The following is a 25586-nucleotide window of genomic DNA, read 5'->3' as shown; positions in this document are numbered from 1 at the left end:
GTAAGTAGCTGATTGGTTTGGACTAAACTTTTATGTTTAAATTTTAACTTAAAATAAAGTTAATTCATTACAAATCAGTTTTATGCGCCTAAACTTTCAACTAATCCCTGGTTGACTACCTATAATAACTTCTTATCAAACGCCTCAGTTAAATAGTAGTCCTATAAATTATAATATCGTTAGATAAATGGGCCCCCCTGGTTCGCCTGCGCACCCGACTCGCCTGTGTCAACAACCAACTGCAACAACACCCCAGTTACTGGCAATACTCGGGCATTATGCACACGTATGTGACCTTTATGCATGGCCGGCCATTTGCAAAGTCGAGTCTCCCAAACCTGTAGCTTCTATAGAGTTTACACGTGCCACTGTTAAAGGTCATTGTTCACGTATTCATTGTCGCTTAACCATATACGGATATGTCGCATTTCAGAACTAATCGAAATGGATATAGTTTTAGAAATGGTGAGCTAAAAGCACCAAATTAATAGCTCGTGTATTGATTAGTCTACCAAGCCTATTTGTGATAATTAGCGGCATTTGGAATACATTACATTAATACATTACGGACTTATTTTTGTATGGTGTTATAGAGAAATAAGCCCTTTTGAAAAGACTCCTCACGTGGTTATTAGAGGTGTGTTACGATTTAAACTAAATTTAAATATATTACCTATGTGGGCTCACATAAAACTTTAGCAAACTAACCTATTCTGGTGTAGATCGAGTGAACTAGCAAGCTGTAAACACAACTAACCGTCTCAAGTGCCGAATGCTGTGTACATAGCTCTTGTCCAAGATTTGGAGTTTACAAGTTCTAATGGATAGCAACCCCTCGTTAAACCTTGAACACGCCAAAACGTGGGCACATAAAATTACAAATAAAGGTCTAATGGAGCGAAATATATATTAAATATAATTGAAAATATTATAGTTTATCATGCTAATATACTAGACTATCATTTCAGCCTCAGGATTTGACATGTCACAGACTTCGTGATGACCAGGACACAGGCACTTTGCACGACATGATTACTGTATGTTTAAGTAGTCCAAGCCAGAGTTATTTGCGGATAAGTTGATAATATAACTTTAACAGGTGTCTTTTTCAAATATTCAGTGATATGGGCCCAGTCCATTGCCATCCGACTTCATTTATTACCATCCGCCAAAAGTACCCTTTTGGCATTTTCGGCATGTCTATCATGTTAATACCCCTTCGTCACTGTTATAGTGTAATGACAACACGATGAATGCTACCAAAATAGTAACTGTGAGCTGTGGCTTATTTAAAATAGGTTTAGGTCATTTTCGCAAATGTTTCTTGCACACATTTCTATAGTCAATGTCCCTTATGCGAATCAATTAACGGCGTCGCTTGATGCAATCACAAGTAGCTGGCTCAACCAATAAATAATGGGGATACTTAGCATTATTTTTATCTTGCAATCTTCGGGAATGTATTAGCAACTCATACATACATTTTGTGTATTGCTTGAAGTTTGTATTTCTATAGAACCATCGTCTAACATCTAACACGCTCAAATACGTTAAAAATGATCAAACGTTTTAATATCCTACATTTTAATTACAAATTTCATTTAGCACCACTATTTTGGGAGCAGATAAGCTCTTGCTAACTCTTAATCTAACTTGACTTCTCTTTTTTATATAAATTTGAGATATTTGTACGTTTTTGGCAACATAAGAAAAGATAGGTTTCGGTCTTTATGTATAAGAACGCTGTATGTTCTTAGTTTCTTTTTTTTTTCTCATTTGTATCTCGTGTTTTTCTGCTTTCTCTCTTTCCATTCATTGACGTCTCCGCAACATTTCAAAAACACAAAAACTAATCGAGCCTCGATATATTTACATTTTCACAAGTTTCTTTAGCCTAATCGACTTTTCCAATACTATTGGTGCAAAGTGATTTCGCTCCGTTATTGTTTAAAGCTCGTTATCATGAAAACGAATCATAGAATTAACAACTATTGTGGTATCATATGTTCCTCATGCTATAGCGATTTTAATTTAAGTAAAGAAATATAATTTAACCACCCTTTACAAAATTTATAAGCAAAAATGTGTGCCCACGTTTTGGCGTGTTCAAGCTTTAGTCTAGCTCTCGAGCTGAGATATAAATATACGCAACAAAATTGCGTTTTTGAAATGTATTATATTGGCCAGTAGTTAATTCTGGGGAGTTCTTAATTGGTAGGTAGTTAGTGGGAGAAATTATACGTCTAGGACACGCCCTGATCTGGTTTTCTGACTATGAATAGGTGTATTCGAGGGATTCCGAATAGATACCTACTTCAGAATATCGCGTTATTCCGAGAAACCACCCATAATTTCATGACAATCTGTGAAATATTGCGTATACAACATACAATTATAATACAGAGTAGCAAATATGACGTTGTTTAAACATGTTTGATTTAGGTGCTTTTTTAAAATATCTTGTCCTATGCCTGTTTTGAATTTATATGCTCAATAAATTCAAATTCAAACCTAACACTACAACTAAAATTGTTAGTTACACTATAAATACGACATAGTTTGCAACATATTTACCTAAAGTTATGCAGCCTCATTGGAATGACTCCATTTAGAAATGAAACCTGCAGCACTTAAACGGTTGGAATCATTTTAATGATGTCTTCTTTAGGAACACTGAACTGGGCTGGATTTTTTACCGTCTCTCGATCGACTTGCCACAACCGCAAGATGAAACGTCAATCGCCGACCACGCAGTGGTTTAAGTCAACAGTGGATTCAATAAAACCGTATCTATATTAAAATATATTTTGCATACAAATTTTCTAGTTGTTATCCCATTTTAACATGTACCAGACACAGATACGAGTATATGTTACAGATGTAGTGCATAATTATTTACCATAGTATTTTCTCGGAAAGGTACCAACGTGACTTGCTATTTCAGTCAGTCTCGGTACAAAAATTACTGAGGTTGACTGAAGTGGCATGACAAATACGAACGTTTCCGAGAAAATACGATGGAGAACAATTATGCACTACATCTGTACGTAAATGTTCATGCCAAGTTTCATGTAATTCAAGCATGTCGTTTCAAAATGAAAGCGTAAATTTGATTGTATGGGAGCGGCTTTTTGCCGGCGGGTTTGTGTGACTCTTAGTTAGCCATTAAAAAAAAATTTTGAGTTACAGCCTCATTCGCGCTAAATAGTTAGGAAATATTACAAAATCCAGTCCAATATTATGTACGTGTGCACAAACAGCAACTCTCCTAACCTAACTGTACAGTCGAGGACATAAATATGTATACATTTCTTCACCTTAACCCATTGAAATAAGGTGAAGAAATGTATAGGTACATATTTATGTCCTCGACTGTACTTCGGTGATCTTATTACAAAATGTATAAGGTCCGCCGATGTACAGTTAACACTATGGGCTATGGTACGATCCTAGAGTTGCTACAGTTGCAAGTGTGTTTAAAATAAAGTTTATACTTAGTGTTAAATTATGAACAGCGCGTGAACCTAATTGCTATGTAATGAGCAAAATAGATAAAATATTATTTCAGATCGAGCGTGCAAAATCGTACTTAAATCAGTCGAGGTTAAGTGATTCATCCATCACCCTTGGCCTGTGAAATCTTTTTATCGAGTTTTGCAGTAGCGAGGTGTCTAAAATAATCCAAAGCGAATTTGGTGTCCTTTTTATCAAGCGGAAAGGATCTCAATTATTCGTAGAGTTTCAAATTTCAATGAGTTGAGCAGTCTATAATTTTCTCCGTCCCTGTTATTACGATAACTAAAAATATATGAGGATTTCTACGTATTTTCGTTTGGCGTCAGATATATTTTTAGGTTGTTTCATCCTAATCTTGTTTATCTAATACCTTTAAACGAGCAATTCTTGTATTATACCTTTAAACAAGCAATTATTGTATATATATTTATTTATTTATATATATATTTGGGCGATCTCCGAAACGGCTCTAACGATTTCGATGACATTTGCTATATGGGGGTTTTTGGGGGCGAAAAATCGATCTAGCTAGGTCTTATCTCTGGGAAACGCGCATTATTGAGTTTTTATGTTTTCCGAGCAAAGCTCGGTCTCCCAGATATTATTCCTAATATGTCCTTTCGCATCAGTATGATTGAGTATTTAGAGCGTACCCTCTAGCCAGAATGAAGATAAAATATTATTTATTTTTATAGATTATCCCCTAGCGCCCACCCATCAAAACTTGCCTGGAGAAATTAAGCTTTGATTTGTCCCTTAATCTATAAAAATAAATAATATTTTATCTTTAAGCAAAATAAAACCTAAAATCATATTATATTGAACTATTAAATACATTGGAGTATATGGCTGTTACATTGTATCTTATACAGAACTAGATATCCACTGAGTGGAATTTATTAGTAAGTTCAAAGAATTTAAATTGCCAAGTCGATTGGCCGTAAAGCGAGTGGCTTGAATTTAGCCACTGAGTTTACAAAATCGTCTACTGTGAGCTCCTATTATTTTAAGTTGATCTCGAGGTGTGTAACAAGGGTACATAACCCATATTACATTTAATTTTTAATTTTAATATATGCCCATTGGGTCGTATTGCCGCTGGTAAAAACTCACTCCTACTCATTAAATTTAGAAGAAAGAGCTGATGTTGTATGGGGGTTTTCAGAAAAAAATGTACCATTTACTCTTTTCCAAAAAACCATCAGTTTCTAGACTTTCTAGGTCATTTAAACTCAGAATCACGATTACTATTGAATGAGACAAAGAAAAAAAGTGTCCCCAGTTTTTCATATACATTTTGAGTGTCAGTTCAGTTTTGTAACGGTCCATACAAAACGTATGTGAAAATGCGTTATAAAACTGAAATTTTTTTAGGGACACATTTTTTTATTTTTAAGTCGATAGTCCTCGTGATTTTGAGTAGAAGTAATCCAAAAGTTGATGGATGTTCGAAAAAAAAAATGGTACACTTTTAAGTGAAAATGCCCATATAATTCATAACAAACATGTCGATGTGCAATAAAAACAGTCTGTAAATCCTGTCTGTCCATTTACAAGCGTGATACATCTCCCTGTCTAAAATATTCCCACGAGGCGACCGGTGGATATTAAAACCGATATATCACTTGAATACACAACGTTATAGTTTTACACGGAATCTGCTATAATCCCTACTATCCCTACTAATATTATAAATGCTAAAGTAACTATTAGGCCTATTCGGATTTCGAGATAATCACAAGATCTTGAGACGATTTAGAGATCAACTAGATCTACATTAGATATCGACTAGATGTGACTTGGATATCTAAGTCATAACTTGTCGAAATCGTTCAAGAGGACCTCCAGAATCGCGGAAACGTCAAATTGGACATATCTATCTTACAATTATCTTTAAATTATCCGTATCGTAACTTGTTGAAGTCTAGTAGAAATCTAATTCATTTTCCGAATCGAGCCGTATGTCTGTCTGTTATCTCTTCACGCTTAAACCGCTGAACCAATTTAGATGAAATTTGGTGTAGAGATAGTTTGAGACCCCATAATGGACAGGAATGACAGGATAACTTTTATCAATCACTATCATCATCAATCCACGCAGTCGAAGTTGCGGGTATAGTATCACATATTATACGTTTAGGTACACATATATATCACCACAACCGATAGTCGGTCGTCTTATATCGTGATCATTGAATATGTAACGACTCGAGCCCTCCCGAACACTTCATACTAGGCTTAACACTAGTACATACATAAGATGTATGTAGAATCATACTTAAGGGTAGGTTATTTATAAACGATCTCTATTGAGAATAAATTAAACATTTATGGCGTTATTCATAAACACATTATAAGCTCGAATTAGCTATGAATCGGATATCTTGACCTGGACTGGACTGGAGAGACCTGGCTTTTTTCTCACAGTTTACCATTTCTAGGAACCATTGATGATGATTTTGGTTACATAGGTTTATCGTTTGTTTGTCTTATGTACCTATTTGTAAGAAAGGGATGAAACATAATTTAATTAGTTAAGTCAGGCTTGTAAAGTTTTATGAATAAGCGGGTTATTGTTTCCCTGACTAACTAATCATGTTGTGTTACAGTTTACAACATAATTTTATAATTTCATAATCACGTTATACATTACTTATGCCATTTTCTTTATCGTTAGCTATTTATCAATTATATGCTTTAGCAAGTTTAGCACATGATAATTTTGTGTTTTAACACAAACGTGTTACGCGTTCGTGTTTTTATAAAATTATGTTCTTAAACTGTATTATGATTAGTTCGTCAGCAAAACAATATCCCGTTTATTAATAAAACTTTACGAAGTTTAGTAGAATATGTGCTCATATTTTTATTTATTCTAGCCAGTCTATTAGGCAGTGGCTAGTGGCTAGTAACCACCCAGAAGCCTTGAAAATGCTGAATTTTGAATTAATTTTAGTTTTGTGATCTAATATTTAGTAGCTCATGGGTCTCTCCAATCTCGACGTGTATCAATCTAATATGGCTTAAATGGGAGAACCTGGCCTTAACATATTCTAGCATAAATTGTGGTTTGAACGTGACCTGTGATGACTAAGAGCAGAGAATTACTTAGACACGTAGACCACAACGTGGTGTTTGCATAGTATAATTAATCTAGATATGTAATTATGCCTACTATGTTTTTTTTAACGTGATTCAGAATATAAATTATGTACCTGATAGTAATTTCCGGAATAACGGAAAGTAATATCCGGTACTCTGCAATATGTCTAAAGTATTTTCTAAAAAATGTAAGTGGTAGTGGTAGAAATGATTTTCTCGGAATGAATGAATGACTTGATAAATAAAAGTTTTTTCGGTGTAAGAATTTGCATACAATTACGTAAAATGCAATTAGTGCATCTAAATCTAGAGAATGCACCGCGAGCGCGCTTAATTATCGTAACTCATGCAAGCTTTGCATAAAGCTCGCGATCTACAGCAAAAGTGCGTGCGATCGTGGCCCATGTACGTAGGTACGACTAGAGTTCATGATACATCTCCAGTGCAGTCATGTGCACTGTACCTATGGTGATTAAGAATTTAAAATGTAACGAATTTCCAAAATCTAATATTGTTATTAAGTAAATTCTGGACATTCCGTTAGTGTCAGTGACGAGGTTTATTTTTATATAAAGTGCCGGTCTCTGAACATTTATTTAATTAAGTTAATTCTTTAGTTTTATTTATTTAGGATACGTAATGTAGTGTTCACACACATGTGAAGCCCGTTATTTACATTGGACTTGGACTCGCAAAACCAAAGCCTCTTCTATACCTTGTTAGTATTGATGATATAAATAAGTCGTGCTTGATGAATAATATAATAATTGTTATTTTTCTTTATTATTTCAGGTAAGATACAATGACTCTTCTACAAGGTGTGAGTAAGTATACTAACTTTTTGTAGGAGGTAAGGAGCCACTACTTACCAACTAAGAAACTACTTAAAATTTAATATTTATTTTTATAAATAGGTGTCAGGTCAGGAGTGCTTTCACAATTCTACCTATTTACTAGCAGTTCTTAGGTATATAATTTGTTAAGGTTTACCCGTGCAAAGACGGGGCGGGTCGCTAGTCTGACATAAAGCATACAACATCTGCTCTAAAAAGACTTAATTAGCAAAAAGCAACGTAAAGTAGAAATCATAGACGGATTAACTCCTAAACACACTAGCAAGACAAACCCAACTAGCGTACCTCGGAAAGGTAACAAGCACCCAACACAAAGGTTACACGTGCATCCAATCAACATCCCAATTTGAATCCTCCGTGCACGCCCCTGAGTGCATTTTCAATTGTGCACCCGACCGTGTTCGAGACATTTTGAATTTATTAGTCGGAATATAGGGCGGCCACCCCCCACCCTTGCTTTCCGCAGTAGGATTCCAATTTGAAGCGCGTGTGGACGTTTCGTACGATAACAGTCCCCCAAACTGAATGAACTATGGTGTTTTTGTTTGACATAGTGGTGTGCTTGTGTTGATATGGCTAGGAAAAGGGTGAGGGGTTGTTTGTATAAAAGCTTTGTTTTTATCGTTAACACCGCAGGGTTCCGTCAACTTTTGAAGCCTTGGCCTGCTTTTATTAAATAAGATACGTAACATTTGTTTGCGCTGAAAACCGCATGCCCGCTTCAAAAACCAATTTAGATTCGGTAACTTCGAACATGACCAATATAAATGGGAAGCTATTATTGTTTTTCATCCGGACAGCTGGCTAATGGGAGCTGTTTGATCATTTGAAATGTCGTTTTGATTTGAAATTAATATCACATGTTTCACAGATTAAGCGGGAATTATAATCGTTTTGGTATTTACAAAGTTGGTTGGGCTAATACGAATTAACTCCCATCCCAATCTACTGTTACTTGTAGTTAATTAGTGATTCGTGATATATTTATTTGGATGAATTCGTTTAGATCTTGTTTATAGAAATTCATGTTTAGTGGTAACGGGAAATTGACTTATATTTATTAGATATTGCACTCTTTTAAAATCCAAAATGCATTAAGTACAGCTTTGATTTTTAAAACAATAGTATATAGTTAGTTATAGACTTTGATAATGATGCCACGAGTAAACTAATAATTTAGTGCTGATACAAAATGATGATAAAAATAAGTTTAACTAATACAACCTCACAGTACGAATATTTAACTTTAGCTCATTTTATTAACAACAAGCCCGCAACTTCATCCCATCTGCGCAGAATTAGTATTTCCATAGTGAATTCGACCCTTCTTTTCACCTCCTTAAAGAAGGATTTTCGGGATGAAAACTGTCTAAGTATAATATTTATTTATCCTATGTTTAAAAACTATTTTTCCCCGGGGCTCAACCTGTGTGAAGAGATCACAGAGAAACATACAGAGTGACTTTTACAATTTAACGTTCTAAAGTTTTTTATCTGGCATTTAAAAATAGCTTTAACTGTATATATTCTCAAATCTTCCTATCCTAAATAATTAATCGAGGTTAACCTATACGTTCGCGGGTTTTCCATAGCTCCGTTCATGAAATTGAATATTTAATGGTCCCTTTGATCGGTGGCCTTGAAGGGAAGCGAGCTCTCATCTCCTTGTGAGGATTCCCATTCTGCATGACTTCATATACTTGGCGCATACGGGTATAGTCGCTATCAGATATATTGGAGCGACCAAGGCGCTCACATATATCTGAACACGTCTCTATTTTCAAGGCACTAGAGATAGTTCAGATATTTTTGACCGATATATCTAATGGCGACTGTTCTACACTCAAGAGCAATAAAAACGGGTCACATTGTGAGGAAATGTCCATAGAAAGTGACCGCTTGTGTTCCTGAATGTATTTGGCCAACCGGTGCCGCCGTTTTTCGCCGTAAGCACCTCTACATGTATATTGTTAAAGCAATTTTGGCGAAGATTGTATGTACGTAGAGTATCGTATCTTCGCCTGGATTTTGACACTTTTCCCAAAAAATCTCTCAAATTTGAAACCATTTTAATCCGTTAACACGAAAAAATGTTTTTTAGTAGTCCCAACTATCAGTATATAGGTACCACTAAAACTTAGAATTTCATTGGTTAAATTGGTAATAAATGGCCCCAATGGCAATAGGCGATGTTTGGGTATTTTTCCCAATCTTCGCCTATGGCATGCCTTGCCGCTAATACTTACTTTTCTGTGACTTACACATGTTAAGTCGTATCTCCTTGGAATGTGCTAATATACTATGAACCTTAACTACACCAGACTAGGCATATTTTAAGAAAACGGGGTAGTAGGCGAAGTTTGGTAACAGTCTGAAGTTGTTTTCATACATTTTCTATAATGAAGCTCTTCTTCTTAGTCGGTTCCTCAAGGCTGAGGGTCGTGACCATCAGGAGTGCAGTTCTTCACCACCGCTCTCCAAACCCCCCTGTCTTGGGCCAGCTGTATTGACCCCTGGATGTTGACGCCCGTAGCGTCGCGTATGGCATCAGACCACCGAGTTGGAGCCCTGCCTCTACTCCTTCTCCCTTCGACGCACTCAACCAGAACGAGCTTTTCAAAGCTGGACGGGTCTTGGCGGGCCACATGGCCAAAGAAGGTCAACATTCTCTGGAAGCATGTAGTTGAAAGCCGGGTGGTAATATGTAGCTCTTCGAGAATAGACGCGTTGGTGCGGTGTTGCGTCCAGGATATGCCCAACATTTTGCGCCAGCACCACATCTCGAATGCGTCTATTTTTGCTCTCACACGTGGCTTCCATACCCATGTCTCAGAGGCGTAGAGGAATATGGAGAAGATAAGGGTGCGCATAAGTCGGACTTTCGTGTGGCGGTATATATTCCTGTTTCTCCAAATCTTCTTCAAGCGCTTCACTGCTGCTTTTGCGATTTGTGACCTTCTTATGACCTCCTTCATGCAATCTCCGTTACTGGATATCTGCGAGCCCAAGTAGACAAAGTCTTCCACCAAGTCCAGGTCACGCAGTTCCCCCGTCCTCTGCGCCCAGCTCTGTCGATGAACATCAGCTTTGTCTTCTTCCGGTTGATATGGAGGCCGTATTGCGCACTGAATAATTCGACCCTGTTCAGAAATGTGGCGAGTTCTGTCTCATTGGCGCCTATTATGGTCGTGTCATCGGCGAATCGCAAGTTACTGATTAGGTGACCACCAACACGGATACCACCCTGCCAACTTTCCAGCACTCTGCGCATTATGTGTTCGCCGACCAAGTTAAATAATTGCGGGGATAGTATGCAACCCTGTCTAACGCCTCGCCCGGATTTAAAGGGATTGGACTCCATGTCTTCCAGCCGGACACGAGATTTGCCGTCGAGGTATAGGTTTTGCACCAAAAAAGACAGATGTTCAGGAATACCCATTTCCTTTAGGACATCAAACATCTTCTGCCAGTCTACATAATGAAGCTAGGGCTGCCAAAAATTAACCAACATGCCAAATAAAGGGGAGTAATGGTTTATGAGTAAAAAAAATAATTATTTTTAACAAAATTGTATAATTGTTGCAAAATTGTTGTTGTTATCGGAATTGACAGCAAATCAACCTTATTTACTCAAAGTGAGACATAAAAATACCTATTTGGTACCTACTCAACATCGGTAAGAGTAGAAATAAACATTTGCATATAGCGTAAACTAAAATAACCAAACATAAGATAATATTTAAATTTGGAAACAAGTAATGTCATCCACTAATGAATGTGGTACAAAAAAATTGTCAACCCTAGGGGTAGGCGAAATTTGGCAACAAGATGGACGCAAAGTACCCTCACCAATGTTTTATCCAATTGTGACTTCTAATCGTAAGCTAGCCATTAAATAATATTTTCATATGAAAAAGAAATAGTTATAGGATATAATCATGTAAAAAGTTTATCATTACCGGTTCCGTTTAAAACTGAAGTTAAAACACTGGTTTAAAAAAAACGTGTGGTCGGTGTCACGAAAAAACCTCACTAAAGGTCAACTGTGTGAAGTTAGCCGCAGATTGTTCGAAGAATGTTGACACCCGTAAAAAATACTTTGTATTTAGCAGTTTTATGTAAGGCTTACATTAGAAACATTTTGTTAATGGCAACTTATGTCAAACTAGGCGAAAATAGGTAGCGCAGGCAAAGATACGAAACTCTACGGTACTAAAGAACTACCTTTTTACCATACTTCGGAGAATTGTTATGGGTTTTAGGCACACTTACATTTAATCAATATTTAGGTTTATTATTTATCTAAATTACCTACCAACCTTGATGAATGAAATATCGATACGATTTGGTAAATGTAAACTTGGTACCACTACTCGACCAAAACCTAGGTACGTAACAATACAATGGCTATTAGATATGACAAAAAACCTTTATCTCTATATCTGTTTCAATGTTGTACAGTCGACGTCAAAGATATGTTTACATTTTTCGCCTTATTACAAAGGAGTAAGGTTGCAAAAGTGTAAACATATTTTGACGTCCACTGTACGTACGTAGTACAGTCACCTGCAATAATATGCTACTCTTCGAAGGCCGCAAAAATGTGTGACACTCTCTTATAGCTCTACAAATAAGATCGCGTCAGATATTATTGCGGACTTAGTTGTGTAACATATTATTGCAGGTGAATGTACATATTGTACATGAAATATATTGAATGGATATTAAATTTCGCGCATGGAACAATCCTGTGGATATTAATATCTTGGATCTAGGTGATATTTGGGCTTTAATATGGAGGGTTTCATTCAATGCCCTCGATGACAAAAAAAGAATAAAAGATTTTGTCAGCCTCCACTAAGGATCGCATTTAAATTCCAATATTCTTTATTGATTTACGGCCCGATTAGAAATTTAAGATAAGCCAAGAATTTTCTAAAGATGATTTATTCAAACAAAAACGTCACTTTTGACACTGACATATCCGTTCCATATCGTATCTTTAGCCATTTTTTTCGAAATCAACTTTTGAGTTATTTCTACTCAGTAATGATCCAATAATATATAAACAAATAAATAAAATAAATATTGGGGACATCTTACACAGATCAACCTAGCCCCAAACTAAGCAAAGCTTGTACTATAAGTGCTAGGCGACGATATACATACTTATATAGATAAATACATACTTATATATGTACATAGAAAACACCCATGACTCAGGAACAAGCATTAGTGTTCATCACACAAATAAATGCCCTTACTGGGATTCGAACCCAGGACCATCGGCTTCGCAGGCAGGGTCACTATTACTACTAGGGCCACTAGGCCAGACCGGTCGTCTTACTATAATAACGTAGTACTATCCTGCCGCATTTAGACTAGACTCAGCTCAGACCGTTTGTATCACGTACGAGCCGTAAATCCACTGTTACACAGCCGGCAGGTAAACTAACTTTACCACTAACTTAGATAAAATTGGCACGTACACGTTTATGAATAGGTACCTATTTAGTTACGTTATAACTTTATTGTTTTATGTAATGTTCTGGACGTGTACTCTTACTACATATACGTATTAAATTTCTATTTACGCCAATTTACGTACTTACCAATTAGAGAACAAAAGTTCAACCCCATGTTTGCCGCGGTTTTACCTCTAAGCTACATCTGTCTCGCTACAAATGTCACGAAGGTTAATGGATGGACTGCCTTACCCGTCGATTAGAAACTTCTGTCAATTAGAAAGATAAATTTTAATCAACTAATTGTATAATTAGGTTCGCTTTATTGTCCGCTTGCCACTCAAAGGGATATTTAAATACTAATTATTATGTATCATAGCCCAGAGAGTTACAAGTCGACAAGAGTAGGATCGCTTAAGACAAAACTTATCGGGTTTGAGCCATTGACCGCTGCGTGTCGCGTACACACGATGGCGACCTAGGCCCTCCTACACAATACTACGCATACACGTCATACACCCGCAACTCGACTGGACAACTCCATTGCGCATCGTGTGACCGCATCTTCAAGACAAAGTTTGGTTTTGCGAGCCACATTAGGGCATTTCATAATCCGGATAAGAATTGTTGATGGAGTCGCCATTGCCGGATACGACAAGGAAGATTGATTGATTGACACACGATGAAATAGACGTGTTATGAAATTACAGTTTCGTCTCAGCGACTTTACCTCTACTTACCTCTCTTCAACGCTTTGACCGTCAAAGACGTCAACTGACGCGCGCTGCTACTAGAGATGGGCGGCGGGTAAATACCCGGGGTTGATATCGGGTATTTACCCAATCTACCCGGTATTTACCTTTTCTACCCAAATGAGTATTTATCTTACATTAAAAAATAAACATGTGATATAGCCATATGATTTATTTTCCATTATTTAAGTAGCCACCTTTTTTTAAACTTCCCGTTGAATCAAATTCAAAATAAAAAAAAGCGAATTTACACTCCATTAAAATGAAAATCCAGTTGCAGGATATCTCATTATACTTATCAATAAAGCATTTAAAAAAATACCCAGTTTACTGTGAACTAACACGGGTAACGGAAACTAATTAACGTAATAGTTTTCACGAGTCACTTCAAAGCTCAGAAGGAGAAAGGAAAACAGGAGATAAAAAAAAAAAAAAAAAAAAAAAAAAAAAAAAAAAAAAAACCCAAAGTGAACCAGTACGAATGATCTGATTAATCACTGATTTTTACTGAAGAATTTTTAGGTCTCTTTTAGAGTTGGAAAGCGATGAAAATTGGAGTACAGTCATCATCAGATATATTGGAGTGTCCGAGGTGGTCAAAATATCTGAACACGCACTCTAACGCCTTGACAGTAAAGGCGTGTTCAGATGTTTGTGGGCGCCTTGGCCGCTCCGATATATTTGATGGCGACTGTACCAACGTCCACAATGTAAACCCTTTGAACGCCACGCCTCGCCTGTCGTGCGTGGCGCGTCATCGTGACCCTTGCCGCAATAGGGTATTTTCCTACTATAGTTCGTTTTTTTTAGCATTAGAAATAAGGTAAACAATCTTGATGTGTCTTTTAATTGGTAAACACATTTTAAAAATAAGTTACGGCAAATATGTAACAATTATGAATCTAATACGATCATTTATTATCTTCTGCTTTCATAAGTAATAGTTACTGATTTTTAAAAAGAGTTTTTCAATTAAAAGACATGTCAAGATCGCTTACCTTCTCTCAAGTTCTTTCTAATACTAAAAAAACGAACTACAGTCAAATCAGTTACTTTTTTAGAACTGTCAAAACGATTGGCTAATAGGTATGGAATTTATATGAAACATCACATCGTGACATCACGGTCAACTCACCTACCTTTTAACAAGCTTTTATTAGGTCGACCTGTATGTAACTATGTAATGGAATCTAAGGTAACTAATTTAACCATCTTCCAAGGATCGTAGCGTCATGAAAATTAGCAGCTGTATGTAGTTCTGATGACAATACAATAATATGGTACTGTCGAACTGATCTGATGATGCAGACAGGAGGTGGCCATAGAAACTCTGTGATGAAACAACGCAACCTAATTGTGTTAGGGGTTTTTAGAATTGTCTCGATGAGTATTAGTTGTCTGTCGTAAGAAAAGTACAGTCAGCGATAAAATCTTGTACCAAAGATGAAATTTTTGCCAAAAACTTATTATATTTCTACCCGATTTATTAAATAGAACTTGTGTTTAACAATAACTCCTATCTGTGTTTCTCTAATAATTATCTGGTGCTTTATTTCATGCATGGTGTAAAATAATTTATTTTAAATACAGTATAATATGCTCGATGGTTGATATTGAGCTGTAGCTGCGCGCGTCAGTCGACGTATTTAGGGTTCGCTGACAACTTGTAAACCTTATATCAAAGGAATAATGTCCATTATCAGTCAACAGTTTTGCTGTTAGTAATAGCCCTGGAGACTCCGTAAACAATTCTGGAATGTTAATCGAATGCATGAGATGTAATGGTGATGCCGACATGATTCTTGCTTAATCACGGATTCCTGGCTAATTTTTATTGGTACATACCATACATGTACAGTGAGCTAGTATAGTAACTATGTTTTATGTAGATTACTGTATTTTGCATATGGAAATACTACTATTGGTCTTACAGTTACTCAAATTAAAATGGAAGTATGGGTTGTAGCGTACAGAAACCTGCAATAATATCTTGTATAACGAAGGACGCAAAAATATGTGAAACTTACATATGTTTCTATCCAAATACAAACTACGGAAGAGCGGTGCCTCTAAGACAGGTATTTGTTACTTAAAAAGAGGCGCCAACACCTACAACTGTTTAAGTAATACTTATCACTACACCTTATACCTAAAACAAAGTCCCCCGCCGCATCTGCCTTGTTTGTGTGTATGTACATATGTATATTCGCGATAAACTCAAAAACGACTGAACGGATTTTCATGCGGATTTCACCTATCAATAGGTTGTTGAGGAAGGTTTAGGTGTATAATTTGTTAAGGTTTTGTGTAGCCCGTGCGAAGCCGGGGCGGGTCGCTAGTAACGCATAAACATTTTTTTTATTTATATATATAATTTACAATTATTATTTCCGTACCAATAAGACCGTGTCAGATATTTTTGGGCGCTTCCTCGTGCAAGATACACACAGGTTACGATGGTACATTGATTGAACCAAACGAAACTTTCCTATTTAAAGCCTTAATCTATTAATAGCAGACACTAAACCACTTTCATTAATATTATTAGAGTGTTAATTAATAATGGCGATAGCGTCAGAGTGACGAAGGTCGTGTAGAAAACCTTGCAGTTTGGTTAAAATTGATGTTAAAATTATACATAATCATGTTAACAAATTGGGTGTGAGGGTGGGGCAGAGTGGTTGGGGTGTCGCCAGTGAAATTAAAGCTTCTGATAACTAACGAGCCGTTTTAAACCACGACATGATACTTATGAGAAATGATATCTCTCAAATGCTAAGTAATCTGTTGTTCTACAGATGTAGTGCATAATTATATTCCTTCGTATTTTCTCGGAAACGTTCGTATTTGTCATGCTATTTCAAACCACCTCAGTACTTTTTGTACCGAGACTGACTGAAATAGCAAGACACGTTGGTACGTTTCCGTGAAAATACGAAGGAATATAATTATGCACTACATCTGTACTTGTAGGTACACGAGGCCTAATTCATAAAGAGTACCGTTTGGTCCTAGTTTATGATATATTATGATACAATTTGACTGTTTATAAAAACGTAATATTAGTGTGATACCGTTTGACAAATGGGCCCTATGTTATCAATTGTCATTTGTTGCTTTAACGTCCATATCTAAACAGTAACATAAACTTAGTACCTATTACTTCTTATTTAGAAGTCTCGAGATTATAATATTGAATTTAAGTCAATATTTTGAGACAATATTTATTTGAAACGATAGCTTTTTCAATTTATTTTCATCGAATGTCAGTCGTTCATCAGTTTCATCGAAACTCATGTACTCGTGGCCCGAATAATTTAGTTAAAGAAATGAGTATAAAATAAATACGTGTGTGTATATTTAATTTTTTGTGCCAAGTTTATAAAGCCCAAGTCTACGATCTTTTAAAATCGTAAAGAAATTTTTTAATGTTTCAGTAAATGAGTTTTTTTAATTTATTATTTAACAGGACCTTTATACAATTGTACATATCGGCCCTATCAAGTCCGCTTAGCGTAATGTTTAGTTTAATTAATTTACTAGGTAGGTTAATCTACTTACATAAACTGCAGTTTCAACCCAATTTCATTTAATAATCAATAAATTAGAGCAACTCGGGACAGTATTATCTAAAACAATTAATCATAACTCGAATATATCACAAGTTGTTGATAACTTGACGCATTGTTCCGTCAACTAGTTCGCGAGCCGGAGTAATTGGAATTTAGTGACATAATGTGAAGTTAACTGAAATAAACAAATTAAAATATTTTCTGAAAAATAATTTAATTTGTTCAAATACTTCATAGTATAATGTGACGTTTTCAACCTAAAGGTACAACATTGTCGGTGGTCGATAAGGATGATTTCAACTTGAAGCTTTATGGAAATAGCGCCTTGACAACCGACAATAAATTTATTTAAGTAGTTAAATAAATATTATATACATACATGTGGAAAGGTGCTACTAAGCTCTGGATGGAAGTTAATAAAGTACGGTTCGTGGACATCGTGTCAATACGACACTGGATTTAATGGACTAGAGATTCCATCTCCGTTGGCTCGGCAAACAGGAGCGGACCACTTCTGTTCGTTGAGTTGTGTTATTACTTTTGGAGCACTTCAATTCTTAAATTAAATTGTGTGTTATTTGATTTTGGAACAGATTTGTACGTAAGCTAGTTTTATGAGTTGAGATAATATACTTAACGGAAAATAACACGATTACGACTATTTTACATTTTAAGGGGTACACACGTTCTAAAGTTTTTATTAATTAAGTGTGTTGCTTATTTAAAATAAATATGCTGCTTATACGAAGCTGTAATCAGTAGATATCGTGTATGTATGATCAAAAGCTCGTTCCCAATATTAACAAGTAAAAACGTTATCCGAGTTATGTCACAAAGTATACCTATGGACCCTATGGTTATTGCGCGGGTTTTACAAATAACAAAACAATGTTATTGTTAGGGTATGTGCAAGGTATATCTGTACAGTCAGTTTCTCATTTTCCTAATCTCATTTTCTGCTCCTTAATGCTCGTTAGGAGTTTTCCACAACTTTAAATATGCTGTAGTAACATCAGCGTACCACATATCTGTATGTTAAACCTTATTGTACAGGCTTAAGGGCTACTATCAGTTAGTAAGGAAACTTTTCGGCTTACTACTCCAGTTAGGAGTTAACCCAGTATGTAGGTCGGCGCGATCGATACAGAGTGCAACTGCACAACTGGCCCGCATGTTTCGTTACTAGCTCCCATTCACAGACACACCCCACTTCATGTCACGTCTATATAATATATTATCATTGCATATAGCCTTATGGGTATACTAAACCTAATGTGGCCGCAACTAACATCACCTGTAGCCGCTGGGCATAGACTAGGAAACCTCTAGACGGAGTTTAGAGCAATTATTTCATGAAACAGATGCTGCCAAAAATACGGGGGGACGAGGTGAGCGAGGTCCCGTGCCCTGATTGGTCCGTTCAAAGACACGGACGTCACACAAAGACACTTTCGACTCGAAAATGGAGTAAAACTACCGTATTTGTGGCAGAGGGGGTAGAGCTACTATGCTCAGTCTGGAGGATGTCTTGTAGAGCATGCAGTACCGGTCCCGGTACCAAGAATTTCATTTCCCGGTTCTGGGCATGGCCGGAACCGGGATTCCCGGTTCTTCCCGGTTCTCAAGGCATCTTATGATAATTTGCAAGAAATTGTTTGCGTTAGCGTACAAACTTTATAAATGACTTATTTTCATATAAACAATTGCGGAAGTATTAATAAATGACTAATTTTATTTAAAAAAAAGACACTTTACATGGCTTTCCAACCTATTTTACGAAATTTATGTAACCAGCATAAAAGTAAGGTAAACGTACTAGTGCTCGACATGCTAATGCCCAATAGATGACACCTTGTTGTCATCTCTATTGACAATGACTTAAGTTTCAAGATGACATGTAGGTACTGGAACCGCGTCCAGCACCAGTATGTTTACCTTACTGAGCGATGTTTCAGTAAAAACAAAATTGAAATAGAAAACTTGGTGAATTTTTACAATTTACCATTATCCGTAATATCGATTGAAAATATTGGAATGCCTACTTTACTAGGTTAGTTTGTTGGGTTATTTGGGTCTCCCATTTCATATCACTTAATGTCCCGAGCTAAAGTACTAAAACATTACTACTATTGAAATGGGAATAAATAGTCATATGATGAGAACCGGGAAGTACCGGTACCGGGTCTTCAGTACCGGTTCTTTTGACACTATAAAATTCCCGGGAATTCCCGGGAATTTGAGAACCGGGAATTCCCGGGAGCATGCCCTAATGTCTTGTATGTGCCGCTGGGAGTGGTGGGCCAGACAGGTTCTTCATTGGCGGCCAAGAATAACGAAAGGGCCCCAACAAAGGCCGACCGAGAATCGCAGAAAACCATAGGATGAGACAGCCCTTAAAGTAAAACCTATGTACAGCACTAGACGTAATTTTTTGCTTATATGATCTGACAAAAACTACAATATCTACATTTAATCTCCTTTTGCTTATAAGTTTAGACTTTTTTCAATTAATTAATAGTTATTTACGATACAAATGCAAAATTCGCATCGAGTGGCGAATTACCGATTCGCAAGTGTCGATACACAATAGGTATATAACGTTTTACACTACATAATTATAATATGACCGTTTAAATTTTCCACTTAGTAACATAATGCACAGGGTATCGTAAATGCAGCATCAGATCTACTGTAAATAATAGAAGTTTCCGCGTTTGACTGTGTTCAATTTTCATTTATTTTTCATCCTAAAGAATTACTAAAGTCAACACAGCTACACGAGAATTCTTTGTTAGCAAATAGGTATGATTGGTTATGTAAACAAGAAAATCGCTACATTTATCGGCTATGAAAAAGAAAATGACGTGAAAACGTGTCTCAGTGAATACCGCATAAACCGGTTTTGTAGCGAAATAAAACCGTTTTATAACTCTGAAACAGTGATAAGTTAAATTACTTTCCTTGCAATGGAAAACTTGAGAAACTCTTTAGATTCTAAAGCGATGAATTTATACAAAATGTACCCCGAAAAATCAGTGGTAATTTGAAATCACCACCACGTAGGTAATAGTTCCACTTGTAAGATTATATAAGTACTTGTACAGTCACCTGCAATAAGAGCGTGTCACATATTTTTGCGGCCTTCGAAGAGTAAGATATTATTGCAGGTGACTGTACAGTCAAAGAATTTAATTTTTGTACCATTTCGTTGTCACAGTGATAATCAATATGAAAGTCGCTGGGGACCTCATACTATTTATTGCCACTGTCAAAAGGTGCGGAATAGTACTGAAATTAAATTCCTTAACCGTACTTAGTTGTCTAAAGTGTCGTACAAGACTAGCTGGGTGAATCACCTTTTTCTTATCACTAGTTGCCATGGTTACGGTCTCCTGGGTCACTCTTAAAATACTAGTTATTTCGTATTTAAATGAACCAAACTTGAATTTTTTGGTAGTTATAAGGCCTTTCCATAATGGGACATCTACTAAGCACGTTTGTAGAGCATGGCACATCAGCTCTTCTAAGAAACTATGCTACTATTGTCTCCTGGCTGATGGGACAGAATAACAACAAGAAATAGTTGGTCGACCCAGCTAACATGATATGTCGTGGGACATAAGTCTCCTAGTGGGTCCTAAGCTTAAGTACGAGTAACTACAGCTTAAATAATGCCATAAGATAAACTGTATCAAAGACAATTTTGGCTTCAGAATACACAGTTCGTTATTATATAAGGTATCCTTTTGGGTCACTGAGCCAGTGATGTATGTATGTACGCTGTTATCTGACGCACCTTAAATTAGTCGTCAACAGCTAGTGCGGTGAATAATTACGGCACTTTTATGGGAGCCAGCCGGGTTAATGGGGACGTTACTTACGACTAGGAACAAATAGGTGAAAGGCTCACTATTACGGCCCTATATAGAATTATAAACATGACAATCATCATCATCGTTTCGTATCTGACAAGAGTCATCTATTTTATACGAACCGTAACCAACGGACAATACCTTATAATCTAAATGAACCAAAGCACTATTAGTGGCTTAAACGCTGTGCCCAAAGCCATATTGAAGTTGGTAAAATCTATAAATTCTGACTATACGATACATATATAACGTTTAAAAGTAACCCAATAGGACATTGACCCCCAGGCATAACACCCCCGCCCGAAGTTCGTCTCCAATTTTTCTGTTTAAGACAGTCACAGTATTACCTTTTCCGATATACCTACCTCTAGTTTTATTCTCAAATATTTTTTTTTTCTCTACAAAATCGCAAATTTCATCAAATCAAATCAAATCAAAATTATTTTATGGTACATTTAACTATCAGTAGCCGTAGTAAACTGGACCATATCCAACGTTAAGCCTCATTACTCTCATTAGCCCCAAAAGGCTTAAAACCAATATGGAAGCAATACAGCCTTTTACCAAAGTCCATTTGCGTAGGTTAAAACGTTCAACGTAATTACTATACTGTGGGCGTGGATTGTGTCCAGTTTGGCGACTCTATACAATGACATTGAGACATTTCGATATTGTATTCGTCAAATGTCAGTCGGTGAAATAAATTGGATGCTTAACTAGTTTAAGTGCGGTTGCTTTCACATCTAAAATATATTGGGTAAAGTAAATATGGCAACCTTAAGATTTTTTTTACATTAAGTACTTACGTTTGTTGGAAAATAGCGCCAAGCCCGCCTGATCCACCCTTGCCAAACCGTAACCCTTGCAAAATTTAAAATGTGTCCAATTCTCTTTTGAAAAACCACGTACTGTATGTTGTATTATTTGTTTATCTCGTAGACAATTGTCTGTATGTGACGAATTGAATTAAATTAGCACATTCGAATAAAACAGTAAATACACTATACTTGCTTTGTTTATTAAACATAGCCTCGTGGCAGAATAATCGGCCCGGTAAAAATGGTACATTTTATAATGCAGAAAGAAAAAAAATAGGATAATGATACTTTACTCTATAGACGCCTATGTGCAGAAGTCTTGACATTTACTTAGTCTCACTAGCGCCGCCCTCAGATGGCTCAGATTAGCCAGTTCAGAAATCCGTCACAAAATTACAAATTGAGATTGCTTTTATTAAAGAGTCACCAAAACCTCTGTAACGACTGTTGATAAGCGCGGGATTTAATTAGATTTTCTACGTACGGTTCGTTCCTTTCATTAGTCTATGATGTGTTCTACACGTGCATGGTGCGATACATTGAGAAACTATAGTTTTACTTAGGGCAATTAACTTGCGCATTCTAGGGTTAGCCAACTGATTCGGAGTTAACCGTTTAAACTCAGAGTTAACAGTACAGTTTAACCCTCTATAAACAGTTATATCCGAGTTAGTTGGCTAACCCCGGAACATGCAAGTGGCCCTTACAAGATAATAAGATACTTACGAAATAGATAACATCCCGAACGATCTTCATTATAATACCACGTTAGAAATTCCTTGCCGTTTAATAAATACTTTCTTGGATTTAAATTCTATAAAGCCTAATTCAAAATTAAGCTGAGAAACTAATTGAAATCAAAAGTTTTAAGTGCTTCTATTGAATCCATGTTGATATTTACTCAATGCATTGAATGTTCAGCAAAAGCTGTACATGTCAGATTTAAAAATGTAGGGCAATTATAATCTCATCTCTCAAATCCTATTAAATTTGGAAAAGTGTCTGGTCTAGCCGTGATTAATTTGATTGAAACTTAGTAAATATTTGTTCACTTGGAAATTTACTCTCATTCCCAAATGGTTTCATGAATTTAAACGGTATGAATATTCGTAGTGATGAAGAGGGCTTTAAACATGCCCCATTTCTAGCCAGAATTAAAGTCTTGGAATGGCAGACATTCAAATATTCACGCTGTCAACAAATATGTAGTTAAAACACTATTTGTAAATGACTTGAAATTATTTCGTTGAAATTCAGGCGTAGACTGAAACGTAATTGATGTGAAATATAGATACGCGAAATTATACAGGTACTATAGTATTTTTCAACCTGGAAGGGTACGATGATTAATTAATGTCAAATGTCGCAAAATTGTATTGAATTGACTTCTATCATCGTACCCTTTCGGTTTAAAGAGTACTATACATTTAATTAGGTTAACTTCAAATATGATTTTGATCTCGTCAATAGAAAAATGGGTAAAGACAGCTGTTTAATGTGAAGGGATATTGTTCTGCTTTTAACAAATGAAAATTAGTAGGTACAGTGCCTAGATGAGTTATATTGGGCCCTGGAGGGAAACTACGTTAAATCCTTAAGCTGGCTCATTTTACTTAAAGGAGACATTCCTTTATTTTTAAAAAGAACCACTCAAAGAGCCTCGCCCGGGACACGAACCGACTAAAAATTCCAAAAAATAAACACTCCCAATTTTATTCAGCAGAATAAAAGTCTAGTAAGTCGATACAGTTAATGTTAATGATAACATTTCTCTAAGAAACATTAGGTCTTACACTCGTCTGTCGTACAAAATAGCCATAAAATCTAATATTTAATACTCAAGATTTTTTTAGACAAGCCAAATTAAAGAAAAAAAAAGAAAAATAATTTGAATGCAGTATTGTTTCTTTTTAAAAATAAAGGTATGTCTCCTTTAAGTAAAATGAGCCAGCTTAAGGATTTAACGTAGTTTCCCTCCAGGGCCCGACTTATCTTTCCACCCTGTATAGGAAATAAATTTAAACTTTAAAATAGTTAGTCTATTCAGAAAGAGAAGAGTCGTGGAATGTATAGGGCCCAATACATGCTCTTTCTGCACAGACTCTAGAAGTGTTATTTTCAATCATTTTGTTATTACATACTATAATTTCCACAGCCATAAATTATTCCAATCACAGTGAAGTGTTAAGTTGAAAATGAGTGAAAAGACTTAAAAAAGTGACAAAGAAATTGGCAACTTGAGGAGATCGCTGCGGAGATGGGTGTCAAAAGCAGATATCTGGTGAATCAACTCATTTCTCAACTTTTAGATTGCATGCTTTAGAATTTTTTAGTTGTTTATCGAGTTTTGTAGATTGCATAAAATATTCTACTTTATTAAAATACTTTGTTGATGTACAATGGTAATGTACTCAAGTTAAATTAAAAATCCGAAACACAATTTATTCCAAAGCATCATTCTTCTGGACTTTCGAAAGCCTTTTTCCGACGATCGTAATATTCGACTAATTTGATATAATTTATAAGTAGATTCAGTATTAGGTGTATATTTAAAACAAAATTTATTTACTGAGAAATGGTATTCAGAAGAATTTTGCTTTTGGAGAAATTGCTTTTCAAAAGTATTTACTCCCCAACAATATGTCCGATTGTTTGATCCGACCCGAACCACATTCTTCTTCAAAATAACGTAAAAGACAATTTTGCAAACGCCTTCACATTTTAAATTCACAAACGGTTTTTATCAAAAGCCATTCCTTTCATCAATATTTTATGAGAAATGCAAACGCTCCATTCTCTCATCGACACTCGGATCTTACCATTCTTACCATCTTAATACACTCGAATTTTGTAAGCCTCCGTCTTCTCTTTTTTTGACCTATTTAGGTAGCTTCAAAGATTTATCTTAAGACGAAAGTGGAGGACATACAAACGTAGTCCCCAATTTCCTCTCTGGATATTAATATTATTGAAAGTATTTTGACACAACTTGTTTTAGTTATATCAACCACAGCTATGCCCCTACGTTTGATTTTTTTTTCGAATTTTTAATCATTATAAAAGTTAAGAGCATTAAAAAAAATGTATGAATTCTGTTTTTCGCTCCTAATTTTTACAATAATCAAAAAATCTAAAAAAGTCAAACGAAGGGGCATAGCTATGTTTAATTTAATATACATCAAATTATGCAATAATATTTTCCATAATGTCAATATTCAGAGTGGAAAATGGGACTAAGTTTGTATGGAGAAGCGGCCGTCCCCTTTCCTCGCCGAAGATGAACGCCCTTCCACCTGATCGCGGGCCTAGCACAATATATTATAGCATGTATAACCCGTCGAGTGTCGACGCACGACTGAACAGTGACGTGACAAATCTTGGCTTAGCGAGGATGTATGTTCGGGTTTATACCCTGTAATCGCCGCTTGCTCAGAGAAGGCGAAGCGAGAACGTGTATAATTGAGGGTTCTATGAATAGACGCGATGTTTCATCTTAAATACGAGTTACATTATATTGGATGAGTTTAAAACACTTATGTATTGATACAAGTCCTTCCAACTGATTGCGGGCCTAGCACAATATATTATAGCATGTATAACCCGGGAATGTCCTCGAGTGTCGACGCACGACTGAA

General features: G+C 36.0%; 2 protein-coding genes and 1 long non-coding RNA gene across 3 annotated transcripts in view; 1 reads left to right on the top strand and 2 right to left on the bottom strand.

Moving 5' to 3' along the window:
- LOC134801873 (uncharacterized) overlaps window positions 1-25586 on the bottom strand; it is a 399153-nt gene that overhangs the window by 92899 nt on the left and 280668 nt on the right. The window lies entirely within an intron of this gene.
- Window positions 1-25586, top strand: part of LOC134801804 (serine/threonine-protein kinase MARK2-like) — a 97286-nt gene that overhangs the window by 9701 nt on the left and 61999 nt on the right. The window lies entirely within an intron of this gene.
- LOC134801905 (uncharacterized) overlaps window positions 1025-25586 on the bottom strand; it is a 537245-nt gene continuing 512683 nt past the window's right edge. Inside the window, exon 5 of the long non-coding RNA XR_010145731.1 lies at window positions 1025-1035. This is a non-coding gene — a long non-coding RNA (uncharacterized LOC134801905). The remainder of the gene's footprint in view (window positions 1036-25586) is intronic.

This window comes from Cydia splendana, chromosome 23 (assembly GCF_910591565.1).
Source record: "Cydia splendana chromosome 23, ilCydSple1.2, whole genome shotgun sequence".
Taxonomy (NCBI): Eukaryota; Metazoa; Arthropoda; class Insecta; order Lepidoptera; family Tortricidae; genus Cydia; species Cydia splendana.
This window is presented reverse-complemented; position numbering and strand designations above follow the sequence as displayed.